We start from the raw sequence: 12,240 nt of genomic DNA, 5'->3' as shown, positions 1-12,240 counted from the left end.
TCTTTGCTAAGACTCTCCAGAGAGACGTCCTCAAAACCAACACACATCTTGACATATCTCCCGCATTGATCGCAGTGTCTCCAGAAACGGCATTCAAGGAGCCAGGAACTTTTCTGCCCACACTGTCCATTGAGTTGTCCTCAAAACCAATATACATCCTGCTATATCTCCCACATGGAAAATGCCAGGAGGGAAAAGTGGGGCTTATGTTTAGACTTTCTCGGAACTGCTTCAAATCAACTAGATATCTTTGTGCTGTAAATCTCACAACAGCCAAACGCAAAAGCAGCAAACATCTCGCTGTATGTCCCACATCCAAAGTGCCAAGAGAGTAATGTAGAGCTTGCTCTCCCTGTCTTTGAGTACTGTTTTCAGTGTCCCGGTTACCTCTTTGCTAACATTCTCTTCAGAGCTGCAGTGAAACCAGGAACCACGTGGAGAAGGCACCCACACTGAAAATGACTGGAAGGAACATTGGGGCTTCTTCTCAGTGTCTCTGACATAGGGTTTCACTGTCCCGGGAAAGTCTCTGCTAACACCCTGCAGAGCGCTGTGCCCAATATACAGAAACATCTTGCGGTATCTCCTACAGGGAAAGTGCCAAGAGGGAATTATCGATCTTGTTCTCAGTGTCTCTGAGAATTGCTCTGATTATCCGTGTGACCTCTTTGCTAAGACTCTCCAGAGAGCCTTCCTCAAAACCAACACACATCTTGACATATCTCCCGCATTGATCGCAGTGTCTCCAGAAACGGCATTCAAGGAGCCAGGAACTTTTCTGCCCACACTGTCCATTGAGTTGTCCTCAAAACCAATATACATCCTGCTATATCTCCCACATGGAAAATGCCAGGAGGCAAAAGTGGGGATTATGTTTAGACTTTCTCGGAACTGCTTCAAATCAACTAGATATCTTTGTGCTGTAAATCTCCCAACAGACAAATGTAAAAGCAGCAAACATCTCGCTGTATGTCCCACATCCAAAGTGCCAAGAGAGTAATGTAGAGCTTGCTCTCCCTGTCTTTGAGTACAGTTTTCAGTGTCCCGGTTACCTCTTTGCTAACATTCTCTTCAGAGCTGCAGTGAAACCAGGAACCACGTGGAGAAGGCACCCACACTGAAAATGCCTGGAAGGAACATTGGGGCTTCTTCTCAGTGTCTCTGATGTCGGGTTTCACTGTCCCGGGAAAGTCTCTGCTAACACCCTGCAGAGCGCAGTGCCCAATATACAGAAACGTCTTGCGGTATCTCCTACAGGGAAAGTGCCAAGAGGGAATTGTGGAGCTTGGTCTCAGTGTCTCTGAGAATTGCTCTGATTATCCGTGTGACCTCTTTGCTAAGACTCTCCAGAGAGCCTTCCTCAAAACCAACACACATCTTGACATATCTCCCGCATTGATCGCAGTGTCTCCAGAAACGGCATTCAAGGAGCCAGGAACTTTTCTGCCCACACTGTCCATTGAGTTGTCCTCAAAACCAATATACATCCTGCTATATCTCCCACATGGAAAATGCCAGGAGGCAAAAGTGGGGATTATGTTTAGACTTTCTCGGAACTGCTTCAAATCAACTAGATATCTTTGTGCTGTAAATCTCCCAACAGACAAACGCAAAAGCAGCAAACATCTCGCTGTATGTCCCACATCCAAAGTGCCAAGAGAGTAATGTAGAGCTTGCTCTCCCTGTCTTTGAGTACAGTTTTCAGTGTCCCGGTTACCTCTTTGCTAACATTCTCTTCAGAGCTGCAGTGAAACCAGGAACCACGTGGAGAAGGCACCCACACTGAAAATGACTGGAAGGAACATTGGGGCTTCTTCTCAGTGTCTCTGACATAGGGTTTCACTGTCCCGGGAAAGTCTCTGCTAACACCCTGCAGAGCGCAGTGCCCAATATACAGAAACGTCTTGCGGTATCTCCTACAGGGAAAGTGCCAGGAGGAATTGTGGAGCTTGGTCTCAGTGTCTCTGAGAATTGCTCTGATTATCCGTGTGACCTCTTTGCTAAGACTCTCCAGAGAGCCTTCCTCAAAACCAACACACATCTTGACATATCTCCCGCATTGATCGCAGTGTCTCCAGAAACGGCATTCAAGGAGCCAGGAACTTTTCTGCCCACACCGTCCATTGAGTTGTCCTCAAAACCAATATACATCCTGCTATATCTCCCACATGGAAAATGCCAGGAGGCAAAAGTGGGGCTTATGTTTAGACTTTCTCGGAACTGCTTCAAATCAACTAGATATCTTTGTGCTGTAAATCTCCCAACAGACAAATGTAAAAGCAGCAAACATCTCGCTGTATGTCCCACATCCAAAGTGCCAAGAGAGTAATGTAGAGCTTGCTCTCCCTGTCTTTGAGTACAGTTTTCAGTGTCCCGGTTACCTCTTTGCTAACATTCTCTTCAGAGCTGCAGTGAAACCAGGAACCACGTGGAGAAGGCACCCACACTGAAAATGCCTGGAAGGAACATTGGGGCTTCTTCTCAGTGTCTCTGACATAGGGTTTCACTGTCCCGGGAAAGGCTCTGCTAACACCCTGCAGAGCGCAGTGCCCAATATACAGAAACGTCTTGCGGTATCTCCTACAGGGAAAGTGCCAAGAGGGAATTGTGGAGCTTGGTCTCAGTGTCTCTGAGAATTGCTCTGATTATCCGTGTGACCTCTTTGCTAAGACTCTCCAGAGAGCCTTCCTCAAAACCAACACACATCTTGACATATCTCCCGCATTGATCGCAGTGTCTCCAGAAACGGCATTCAAGGAGCCAGGAACTTTTCTGCCCACACTGTCCATTGAGTTGTCCTCAAAACCAATATACATCCTGCTATATCTCCCACATGGAAAATGCCAGGAGGCAAAAGTGGGGCTTATGTTTAGACTTTCTCGGAACTGCTTCAAATCAACTAGATATCTTTGTGCTGTAAATCTCCCAACAGACAAACGCAAAAGCAGCAAACATCTCGCTGTATGTCCCACATCCAAAGTGCCAAGAGAGTAATGTAGAGCTTGCTCTCCCTGTCTTTGAGTACAGTTTTCAGTGTCCCGGTTACCTCTTTGCTAACATTCTCTTCAGAGCTGCAGTGAAACCAGGAACCACGTGGAGAAGGCACCCACACTGAAAATGCCTGGAAGGAACATTGGGGCTTCTTCTCAGTGTCTCTGACATAGGGTTTCACTGTCCCGGGAAAGTCTCTGCTAACACCCTGCAGAGCGCAGTGCCCAATATACAGAAACGTCTTGCGGTATCTCCTACAGGGAAAGTGCCAGGAGGAATTGTGGAGCTTGGTCTCAGTGTCTCTGAGAATTGCTCTGATTATCCGTGTGACCTCTTTGCTAAGACTCTCCAGAGAGCCTTCCTCAAAACCAACACACATCTTGACATATCTCCCGCATTGATCGCAGTGTCTCCAGAAACGGCATTCAAGGAGCCAGGAACTTTTCTGCCCACACTGTCCATTGAGTTGTCCTCAAAACCAATATACATCCTGCTATATCTCCCACATGGAAAATGCCAGGAGGCAAAAGTGGGGCTTATGTTTAGACTTTCTCGGAACTGCTTCAAATCAACTAGATATCTTTGTGCTGTAAATCTCCCAACAGACAAACGCAAAAGCAGCAAACATCTCGCTGTATGTCCCACATCCAAAGTGCCAAGAGAGTAATGTAGAGCTTGCTCTCCCTGTCTTTGAGTACAGTTTTCAGTGTCCCGGTTACCTCTTTGCTAACATTCTCTTCAGAGCTGCAGTGAAACCAGGAACCACGTGGAGAAGGCACCCACACTGAAAATGACTGGAAGGAACATTGGGGCTTCTTCTCAGTGTCTCTGACATAGGGTTTCACTGTCCCGGGAAAGTCTCTGCTAACACCCTGCAGAGCGCAGTGCCCAATATACAGAAACGTCTTGCGGTATCTCCTACAGGGAAAGTGCCAGGAGGAATTGTGGAGCTTGGTCTCAGTGTCTCTGAGAATTGCTCTGATTATCCGTGTGACCTCTTTGCTAAGACTCTCCAGAGAGCCTTCCTCAAAACCAACACACATCTTGACATATCTCCCGCATTGATCGCAGTGTCTCCAGAAACGGCATTCAAGGAGCCAGGAACTTTTCTGCCCACACTGTCCATTGAGTTGTCCTCAAAACCAATATACATCCTGCTATATCTCCCACATGGAAAATGCCAGGAGGCAAAAGTGGGGATTATGTTTAGACTTTCTCGGAACTGCTTCAAATCAACTAGATATCTTTGTGCTGTAAATCTCCCAACAGCCAAAGGCAAAAGCAGCAAACATCTCGCTGTATGTCCCACATCCAAAGTGCCAAGAGAGTAATGTAGAGCTTGCTCTCCCTGTCTTTGAGTACAGTTTTCAGTGTCCCGGTTACCTCTTTGCTAACATTCTCTTCAGAGCTGCAGTGAAACCAGGAACCACGTGGAGAAGGCACCCACACTGAAAATGCCTGGAAGGAACATTGGGGCTTCTTCTCAGTGTCTCTGACATAGGGTTTCACTGTCCCGGGAAAGTCTCTGCTAACACCCTGCAGAGCGCAGTGCCCAATATACAGAAACGTCTTGCGGTATCTCCTACAGGGAAAGTGCCAAGAGGGAATTCTCGAGCTTGGTCTCAGTGTCTCTGAGAATTGCTCTGATTATCCGTGTGACCTCTTTGCTAAGACTCTCCAGAGAGCCTTCCTCAAAACCAACACACATCTTGACATATCTCCCGCATTGATCGCAGTGTCTCCAGAAACGGCATTCAAGGAGCCAGGAACTTTTCTGCCCACACTGTCCATTGAGTTGTCCTCAAAACCAATATACATCCTGCTATATCTCCCACATGGAAAATGCCAGGAGGCAAAAGTGGGGATTATGTTTAGACTTTCTCGGAACTGCTTCAAATCAACTAGATATCTTTGTGCTGTAAATCTCCCAACAGCCAAAGGCAAAAGCAGCAAACATCTCGCTGTATGTCCCACATCCAAAGTGCCAAGAGAGTAATGTAGAGCTTGCTCTCCCTGTCTTTGAGTACAGTTTTCAGTGTCCCGGTTACCTCTTTGCTAACATTCTCTTCAGAGCTGCAGTGAAACCAGGAACCACGTGGAGAAGGCACCCACACTGAAAATGCCTGGAAGGAACATTGGGGCTTCTTCTCAGTGTCTCTGACATAGGGTTTCACTGTCCCGGGAAAGTCTCTGCTAACACCCTGCAGAGCGCAGTGCCCAATATACAGAAACGTCTTGCGGTATCTCCTACAGGGAAAGTGCCAAGAGGGAATTCTCGAGCTTGGTCTCAGTGTCTCTGAGAATTGCTCTGATTATCCGTGTGACCTCTTTGCTAAGACTCTCCAGAGAGCCTTCCTCAAAACCAACACACATCTTGACATATCTCCCGCATTGATCGCAGTGTCTCCAGAAACGGCATTCAAGGAGCCAGGAACTTTTCTGCCCACACTGTCCATTGAGTTGTCCTCAAAACCAATATACATCCTGCTATATCTCCCACATGGAAAATGCCAGGAGGCAAAAGTGGGGCTTATGTTTAGACTTTCTCGGAACTGCTTCAAATCAACTAGATATCTTTGTGCTGTAAATCTCCCAACAGACAAACGCAAAAGCAGCAAACATCTCGCTGTATGTCCCACATCCAAAGTGCCAAGAGAGTAATGTAGAGCTTGCTCTCCCTGTCTTTGAGTACAGTTTTCAGTGTCCCGGTTACCTCTTTGCTAACATTCTCTTCAGAGCTGCAGTGAAACCAGGAACCACGTGGAGAAGGCACCCACACTGAAAATGCCTGGAAGGAACATTGGGGCTTCTTCTCAGTGTCTCTGACATAGGGTTTCACTGTCCCGGGAAAGTCTCTGCTAACACCCTGCAGAGCGCAGTGCCCAATATACAGAAACGTCTTGCGGTATCTCCTACAGGGAAAGTGCCAAGAGGGAATTCTCGAGCTTGGTCTCAGTGTCTCTGAGAATTGCTCTGATTATCCGTGTGACCTCTTTGCTAAGACTCTCCAGAGAGCCTTCCTCAAAACCAACACACATCTTGACATATCTCCCGCATTGATCGCAGTGTCTCCAGAAACGGCATTCAAGGAGCCAGGAACTTTTCTGCCCACACTGTCCATTGAGTTGTCCTCAAAACCAATATACATCCTGCTATATCTCCCACATGGAAAATGCCAGGAGGGAAAAGTGGGGCTTATGTTTAGACTTTCTCGGAACTGCTTCAAATCAACTAGATATCTTTGTGCTGTAAATCTCCCAACAGCCAAACGCAAAAGCAGCAAACATCTCGCTGTATGTCCCACATCCAAAGTGCCAAGAGAGTAATGTAGAGCCTGCTCTCCCTGTCTTTGAGTACAGTTTTCAGTGTCCCGGTTACCTCTTTGCTAACATTCTCTTCAGAGCTGCAGTGAAACCAGGAACCACGTGGAGAAGGCACCCACACTGAAAATGCCTGGAAGGAACATTGGGGCTTCTTCTCAGTGTCTCTGACATAGGGTTTCACTGTCCCGGGAAAGTCTCTGCTAACACCCTGCAGAGCGCAGTGCCCAATATACAGAAACGTCTTGCGGTATCTCCTACAGGGAAAGTGCCAAGAGGGAATTCTCGAGCTTGGTCTCAGTGTCTCTGAGAATTGCTCTGATTATCCGTGTGACCTCTTTGCTAAGACTCTCCAGAGAGCCTTCCTCAAAACCAACACACATCTTGACATATCTCCCGCATTGATCGCAGTGTCTCCAGAAACGGCATTCAAGGAGCCAGGAACTTTTCTGCCCACACTGTCCATTGAGTTGTCCTCAAAACCAATATACATCCTGCTATATCTCCCACATGGAAAATGCCAGGAGGCAAAAGTGGGGCTTATGTTTAGACTTTCTCGGAACTGCTTCAAATCAACTAGATATCTTTGTGCTGTAAATCTCCCAACAGACAAACGCAAAAGCAGCAAACATCTCGCTGTATGTCCCACATCCAAAGTGCCAAGAGAGTAATGTAGAGCTTGCTCTCCCTGTCTTTGAGTACAGTTTTCAGTGTCCCGGTTACCTCTTTGCTAACATTCTCTTCAGAGCTGCAGTGAAACCAGGAACCACGTGGAGAAGGCACCCACACTGAAAATGACTGGAAGGAACATTGGGGCTTCTTCTCAGTGTCTCTGACATAGGGTTTCACTGTCCCGGGAAAGTCTCTGCTAACACCCTGCAGAGCGCAGTGCCCAATATACAGAAACGTCTTGCGGTATCTCCTACAGGGAAAGTGCCAGGAGGAATTGTGGAGCTTGGTCTCAGTGTCTCTGAGAATTGCTCTGATTATCCGTGTGACCTCTTTGCTAAGACTCTCCAGAGAGCCTTCCTCAAAACCAACACACATCTTGACATATCTCCCGCATTGATCGCAGTGTCTCCAGAAACGGCATTCAAGGAGCCAGGAACTTTTCTGCCCACACTGTCCATTGAGTTGTCCTCAAAACCAATATACATCCTGCTATATCTCCCACATGGAAAATGCCAGGAGGCAAAAGTGGGGATTATGTTTAGACTTTCTCGGAACTGCTTCAAATCAACTAGATATCTTTGTGCTGTAAATCTCCCAACAGCCAAAGGCAAAAGCAGCAAACATCTCGCTGTATGTCCCACATCCAAAGTGCCAAGAGAGTAATGTAGAGCTTGCTCTCCCTGTCTTTGAGTACAGTTTTCAGTGTCCCGGTTACCTCTTTGCTAACATTCTCTTCAGAGCTGCAGTGAAACCAGGAACCACGTGGAGAAGGCACCCACACTGAAAATGCCTGGAAGGAACATTGGGGCTTCTTCTCAGTGTCTCTGACATAGGGTTTCACTGTCCCGGGAAAGTCTCTGCTAACACCCTGCAGAGCGCAGTGCCCAATATACAGAAACGTCTTGCGGTATCTCCTACAGGGAAAGTGCCAAGAGGGAATTCTCGAGCTTGGTCTCAGTGTCTCTGAGAATTGCTCTGATTATCCGTGTGACCTCTTTGCTAAGACTCTCCAGAGAGCCTTCCTCAAAACCAACACACATCTTGACATATCTCCCGCATTGATCGCAGTGTCTCCAGAAACGGCATTCAAGGAGCCAGGAACTTTTCTGCCCACACTGTCCATTGAGTTGTCCTCAAAACCAATATACATCCTGCTATATCTCCCACATGGAAAATGCCAGGAGGCAAAAGTGGGGATTATGTTTAGACTTTCTCGGAACTGCTTCAAATCAACTAGATATCTTTGTGCTGTAAATCTCCCAACAGCCAAAGGCAAAAGCAGCAAACATCTCGCTGTATGTCCCACATCCAAAGTGCCAAGAGAGTAATGTAGAGCTTGCTCTCCCTGTCTTTGAGTACAGTTTTCAGTGTCCCGGTTACCTCTTTGCTAACATTCTCTTCAGAGCTGCAGTGAAACCAGGAACCACGTGGAGAAGGCACCCACACTGAAAATGCCTGGAAGGAACATTGGGGCTTCTTCTCAGTGTCTCTGACATAGGGTTTCACTGTCCCGGGAAAGTCTCTGCTAACACCCTGCAGAGCGCAGTGCCCAATATACAGAAACGTCTTGCGGTATCTCCTACAGGGAAAGTGCCAAGAGGGAATTCTCGAGCTTGGTCTCAGTGTCTCTGAGAATTGCTCTGATTATCCGTGTGACCTCTTTGCTAAGACTCTCCAGAGAGCCTTCCTCAAAACCAACACACATCTTGACATATCTCCCGCATTGATCGCAGTGTCTCCAGAAACGGCATTCAAGGAGCCAGGAACTTTTCTGCCCACACTGTCCATTGAGTTGTCCTCAAAACCAATATACATCCTGCTATATCTCCCACATGGAAAATGCCAGGAGGCAAAAGTGGGGCTTATGTTTAGACTTTCTCGGAACTGCTTCAAATCAACTAGATATCTTTGTGCTGTAAATCTCCCAACAGACAAACGCAAAAGCAGCAAACATCTCGCTGTATGTCCCACATCCAAAGTGCCAAGAGAGTAATGTAGAGCTTGCTCTCCCTGTCTTTGAGTACAGTTTTCAGTGTCCCGGTTACCTCTTTGCTAACATTCTCTTCAGAGCTGCAGTGAAACCAGGAACCACGTGGAGAAGGCACCCACACTGAAAATGCCTGGAAGGAACATTGGGGCTTCTTCTCAGTGTCTCTGACATAGGGTTTCACTGTCCCGGGAAAGTCTCTGCTAACACCCTGCAGAGCGCAGTGCCCAATATACAGAAACGTCTTGCGGTATCTCCTACAGGGAAAGTGCCAAGAGGGAATTCTCGAGCTTGGTCTCAGTGTCTCTGAGAATTGCTCTGATTATCCGTGTGACCTCTTTGCTAAGACTCTCCAGAGAGCCTTCCTCAAAACCAACACACATCTTGACATATCTCCCGCATTGATCGCAGTGTCTCCAGAAACGGCATTCAAGGAGCCAGGAACTTTTCTGCCCACACTGTCCATTGAGTTGTCCTCAAAACCAATATACATCCTGCTATATCTCCCACATGGAAAATGCCAGGAGGGAAAAGTGGGGCTTATGTTTAGACTTTCTCGGAACTGCTTCAAATCAACTAGATATCTTTGTGCTGTAAATCTCCCAACAGCCAAACGCAAAAGCAGCAAACATCTCGCTGTATGTCCCACATCCAAAGTGCCAAGAGAGTAATGTAGAGCCTGCTCTCCCTGTCTTTGAGTACAGTTTTCAGTGTCCCGGTTACCTCTTTGCTAACATTCTCTTCAGAGCTGCAGTGAAACCAGGAACCACGTGGAGAAGGCACCCACACTGAAAATGCCTGGAAGGAACATTGGGGCTTCTTCTCAGTGTCTCTGACATAGGGTTTCACTGTCCCGGGAAAGTCTCTGCTAACACCCTGCAGAGCGCAGTGCCCAATATACAGAAACGTCTTGCGGTATCTCCTACAGGGAAAGTGCCAAGAGGGAATTCTCGAGCTTGGTCTCAGTGTCTCTGAGAATTGCTCTGATTATCCGTGTGACCTCTTTGCTAAGACTCTCCAGAGAGCCTTCCTCAAAACCAACACACATCTTGACATATCTCCCGCATTGATCGCAGTGTCTCCAGAAACGGCATTCAAGGAGCCAGGAACTTTTCTGCCCACACTGTCCATTGAGTTGTCCTCAAAACCAATATACATCCTGCTATATCTCCCACATGGAAAATGCCAGGAGGCAAAAGTGGGGCTTATGTTTAGACTTTCTCGGAACTGCTTCAAATCAACTAGATATCTTTGTGCTGTAAATCTCCCAACAGACAAACGCAAAAGCAGCAAACATCTCGCTGTATGTCCCACATCCAAAGTGCCAAGAGAGTAATGTAGAGCTTGCTCTCCCTGTCTTTGAGTACAGTTTTCAGTGTCCCGGTTACCTCTTTGCTAACATTCTCTTCAGAGCTGCAGTGAAACCAGGAACCACGTGGAGAAGGCACCCACACTGAAAATGACTGGAAGGAACATTGGGGCTTCTTCTCAGTGTCTCTGATGTCGGGTTTCACTGTCCCGGGAAAGTCTCTGCTAACACCCTGCAGAGCGCAGTGCCCAATATACAGAAACGTCTTGCGGTATCTCCTACAGGGAAAGTGCCAAGAGGGAATTCTCGAGCTTGGTCTCAGTGTCTCTGAGAATTGCTCTGATTATCCGTGTGACCTCTTTGCTAAGACTCTCCAGAGAGCCTTCCTCAAAACCAACACACATCTTGACATATCTCCCGCATTGATCGCAGTGTCTCCAGAAACGGCATTCAAGGAGCCAGGAACTTTTCTGCCCACACTGTCCATTGAGTTGTCCTCAAAACCAATATACATCCTGCTATATCTCCCACATGGAAAATGCCAGGAGGCAAAAGTGGGGCTTATGTTTAGACTTTCTCGGAACTGCTTCAAATCAACTAGATATCTTTGTGCTGTAAATCTCCCAACAGACAAACGCAAAAGCAGCAAACATCTCGCTGTATGTCCCACATCCAAAGTGCCAAGAGAGTAATGTAGAGCTTGCTCTCCCTGTCTTTGAGTACAGTTTTCAGTGTCCCGGTTACCTCTTTGCTAACATTCTCTTCAGAGCTGCAGTGAAACCAGGAACCACGTGGAGAAGGCACCCACACTGAAAATGCCTGGAAGGAACATTGGGGCTTCTTCTCAGTGTCTCTGACATAGGGTTTCACTGTCCCGGGAAAGTCTCTGCTAACACCCTGCAGAGCGCAGTGCCCAATATACAGAAACGTCTTGCGGTATCTCCTACAGGGAAAGTGCCAAGAGGGAATTCTCGAGCTTGGTCTCAGTGTCTCTGAGAATTGCTCTGATTATCCGTGTGACCTCTTTGCTAAGACTCTCCAGAGAGCCTTCCTCAAAACCAACACACATCTTGACATATCTCCCGCATTGATCGCAGTGTCTCCAGAAACGGCATTCAAGGAGCCAGGAACTTTTCTGCCCACACTGTCCATTGAGTTGTCCTCAAAACCAATATACATCCTGCTATATCTCCCACATGGAAAATGCCAGGAGGGAAAAGTGGGGCTTATGTTTAGACTTTCTCGGAACTGCTTCAAATCAACTAGATATCTTTGTGCTGTAAATCTCCCAACAGCCAAACGCAAAAGCAGCAAACATCTCGCTGTATGTCCCACATCCAAAGTGCCAAGAGAGTAATGTAGAGCTTGCTCTCCCTGTCTTTGAGTACAGTTTTCAGTGTCCCGGTTACCTCTTTGCTAACATTCTCTTCAGAGCTGCAGTGAAACCAGGAACCACGTGGAGAAGGCACCCACACTGAAAATGCCTGGAAGGAACATTGGGGCTTCTTCTCAGTGTCTCTGACATAGGGTTTCACTGTCCCGGGAAAGTCTCTGCTAACACCCTGCAGAGCGCAGTGCCCAATATACAGAAACGTCTTGCGGTATCTCCTACAGGGAAAGTGCCAAGAGGGAATTCTCGAGCTTGGTCTCAGTGTCTCTGAGAATTGCTCTGATTATCCGTGTGACCTCTTTGCTAAGACTCTCCAGAGAGCCTTCCTCAAAACCAACACACATCTTGACATATCTCCCGCATTGATCGCAGTGTCTCCAGAAACGGCATTCAAGGAGCCAGGAACTTTTCTGCCCACACTGTCCATTGAGTTGTCCTCAAAACCAATATACATCCTGCTATATCTCCCACATGGAAAATGCCAGGAGGCAAAAGTGGGGCTTATGTTTAGACTTTCTCGGAACTGCTTCAAATCAACTAGATATCTTTGTGCTGTAAATCTCCCAACAGA

The sequence above is a fragment of the Larus michahellis genome, chromosome 10 (assembly GCF_964199755.1).
Source record: "Larus michahellis chromosome 10, bLarMic1.1, whole genome shotgun sequence".
NCBI classification, from domain to species: Eukaryota; Metazoa; Chordata; class Aves; order Charadriiformes; family Laridae; genus Larus; species Larus michahellis.
Note: the sequence above shows the minus strand (reverse complement) of the source record.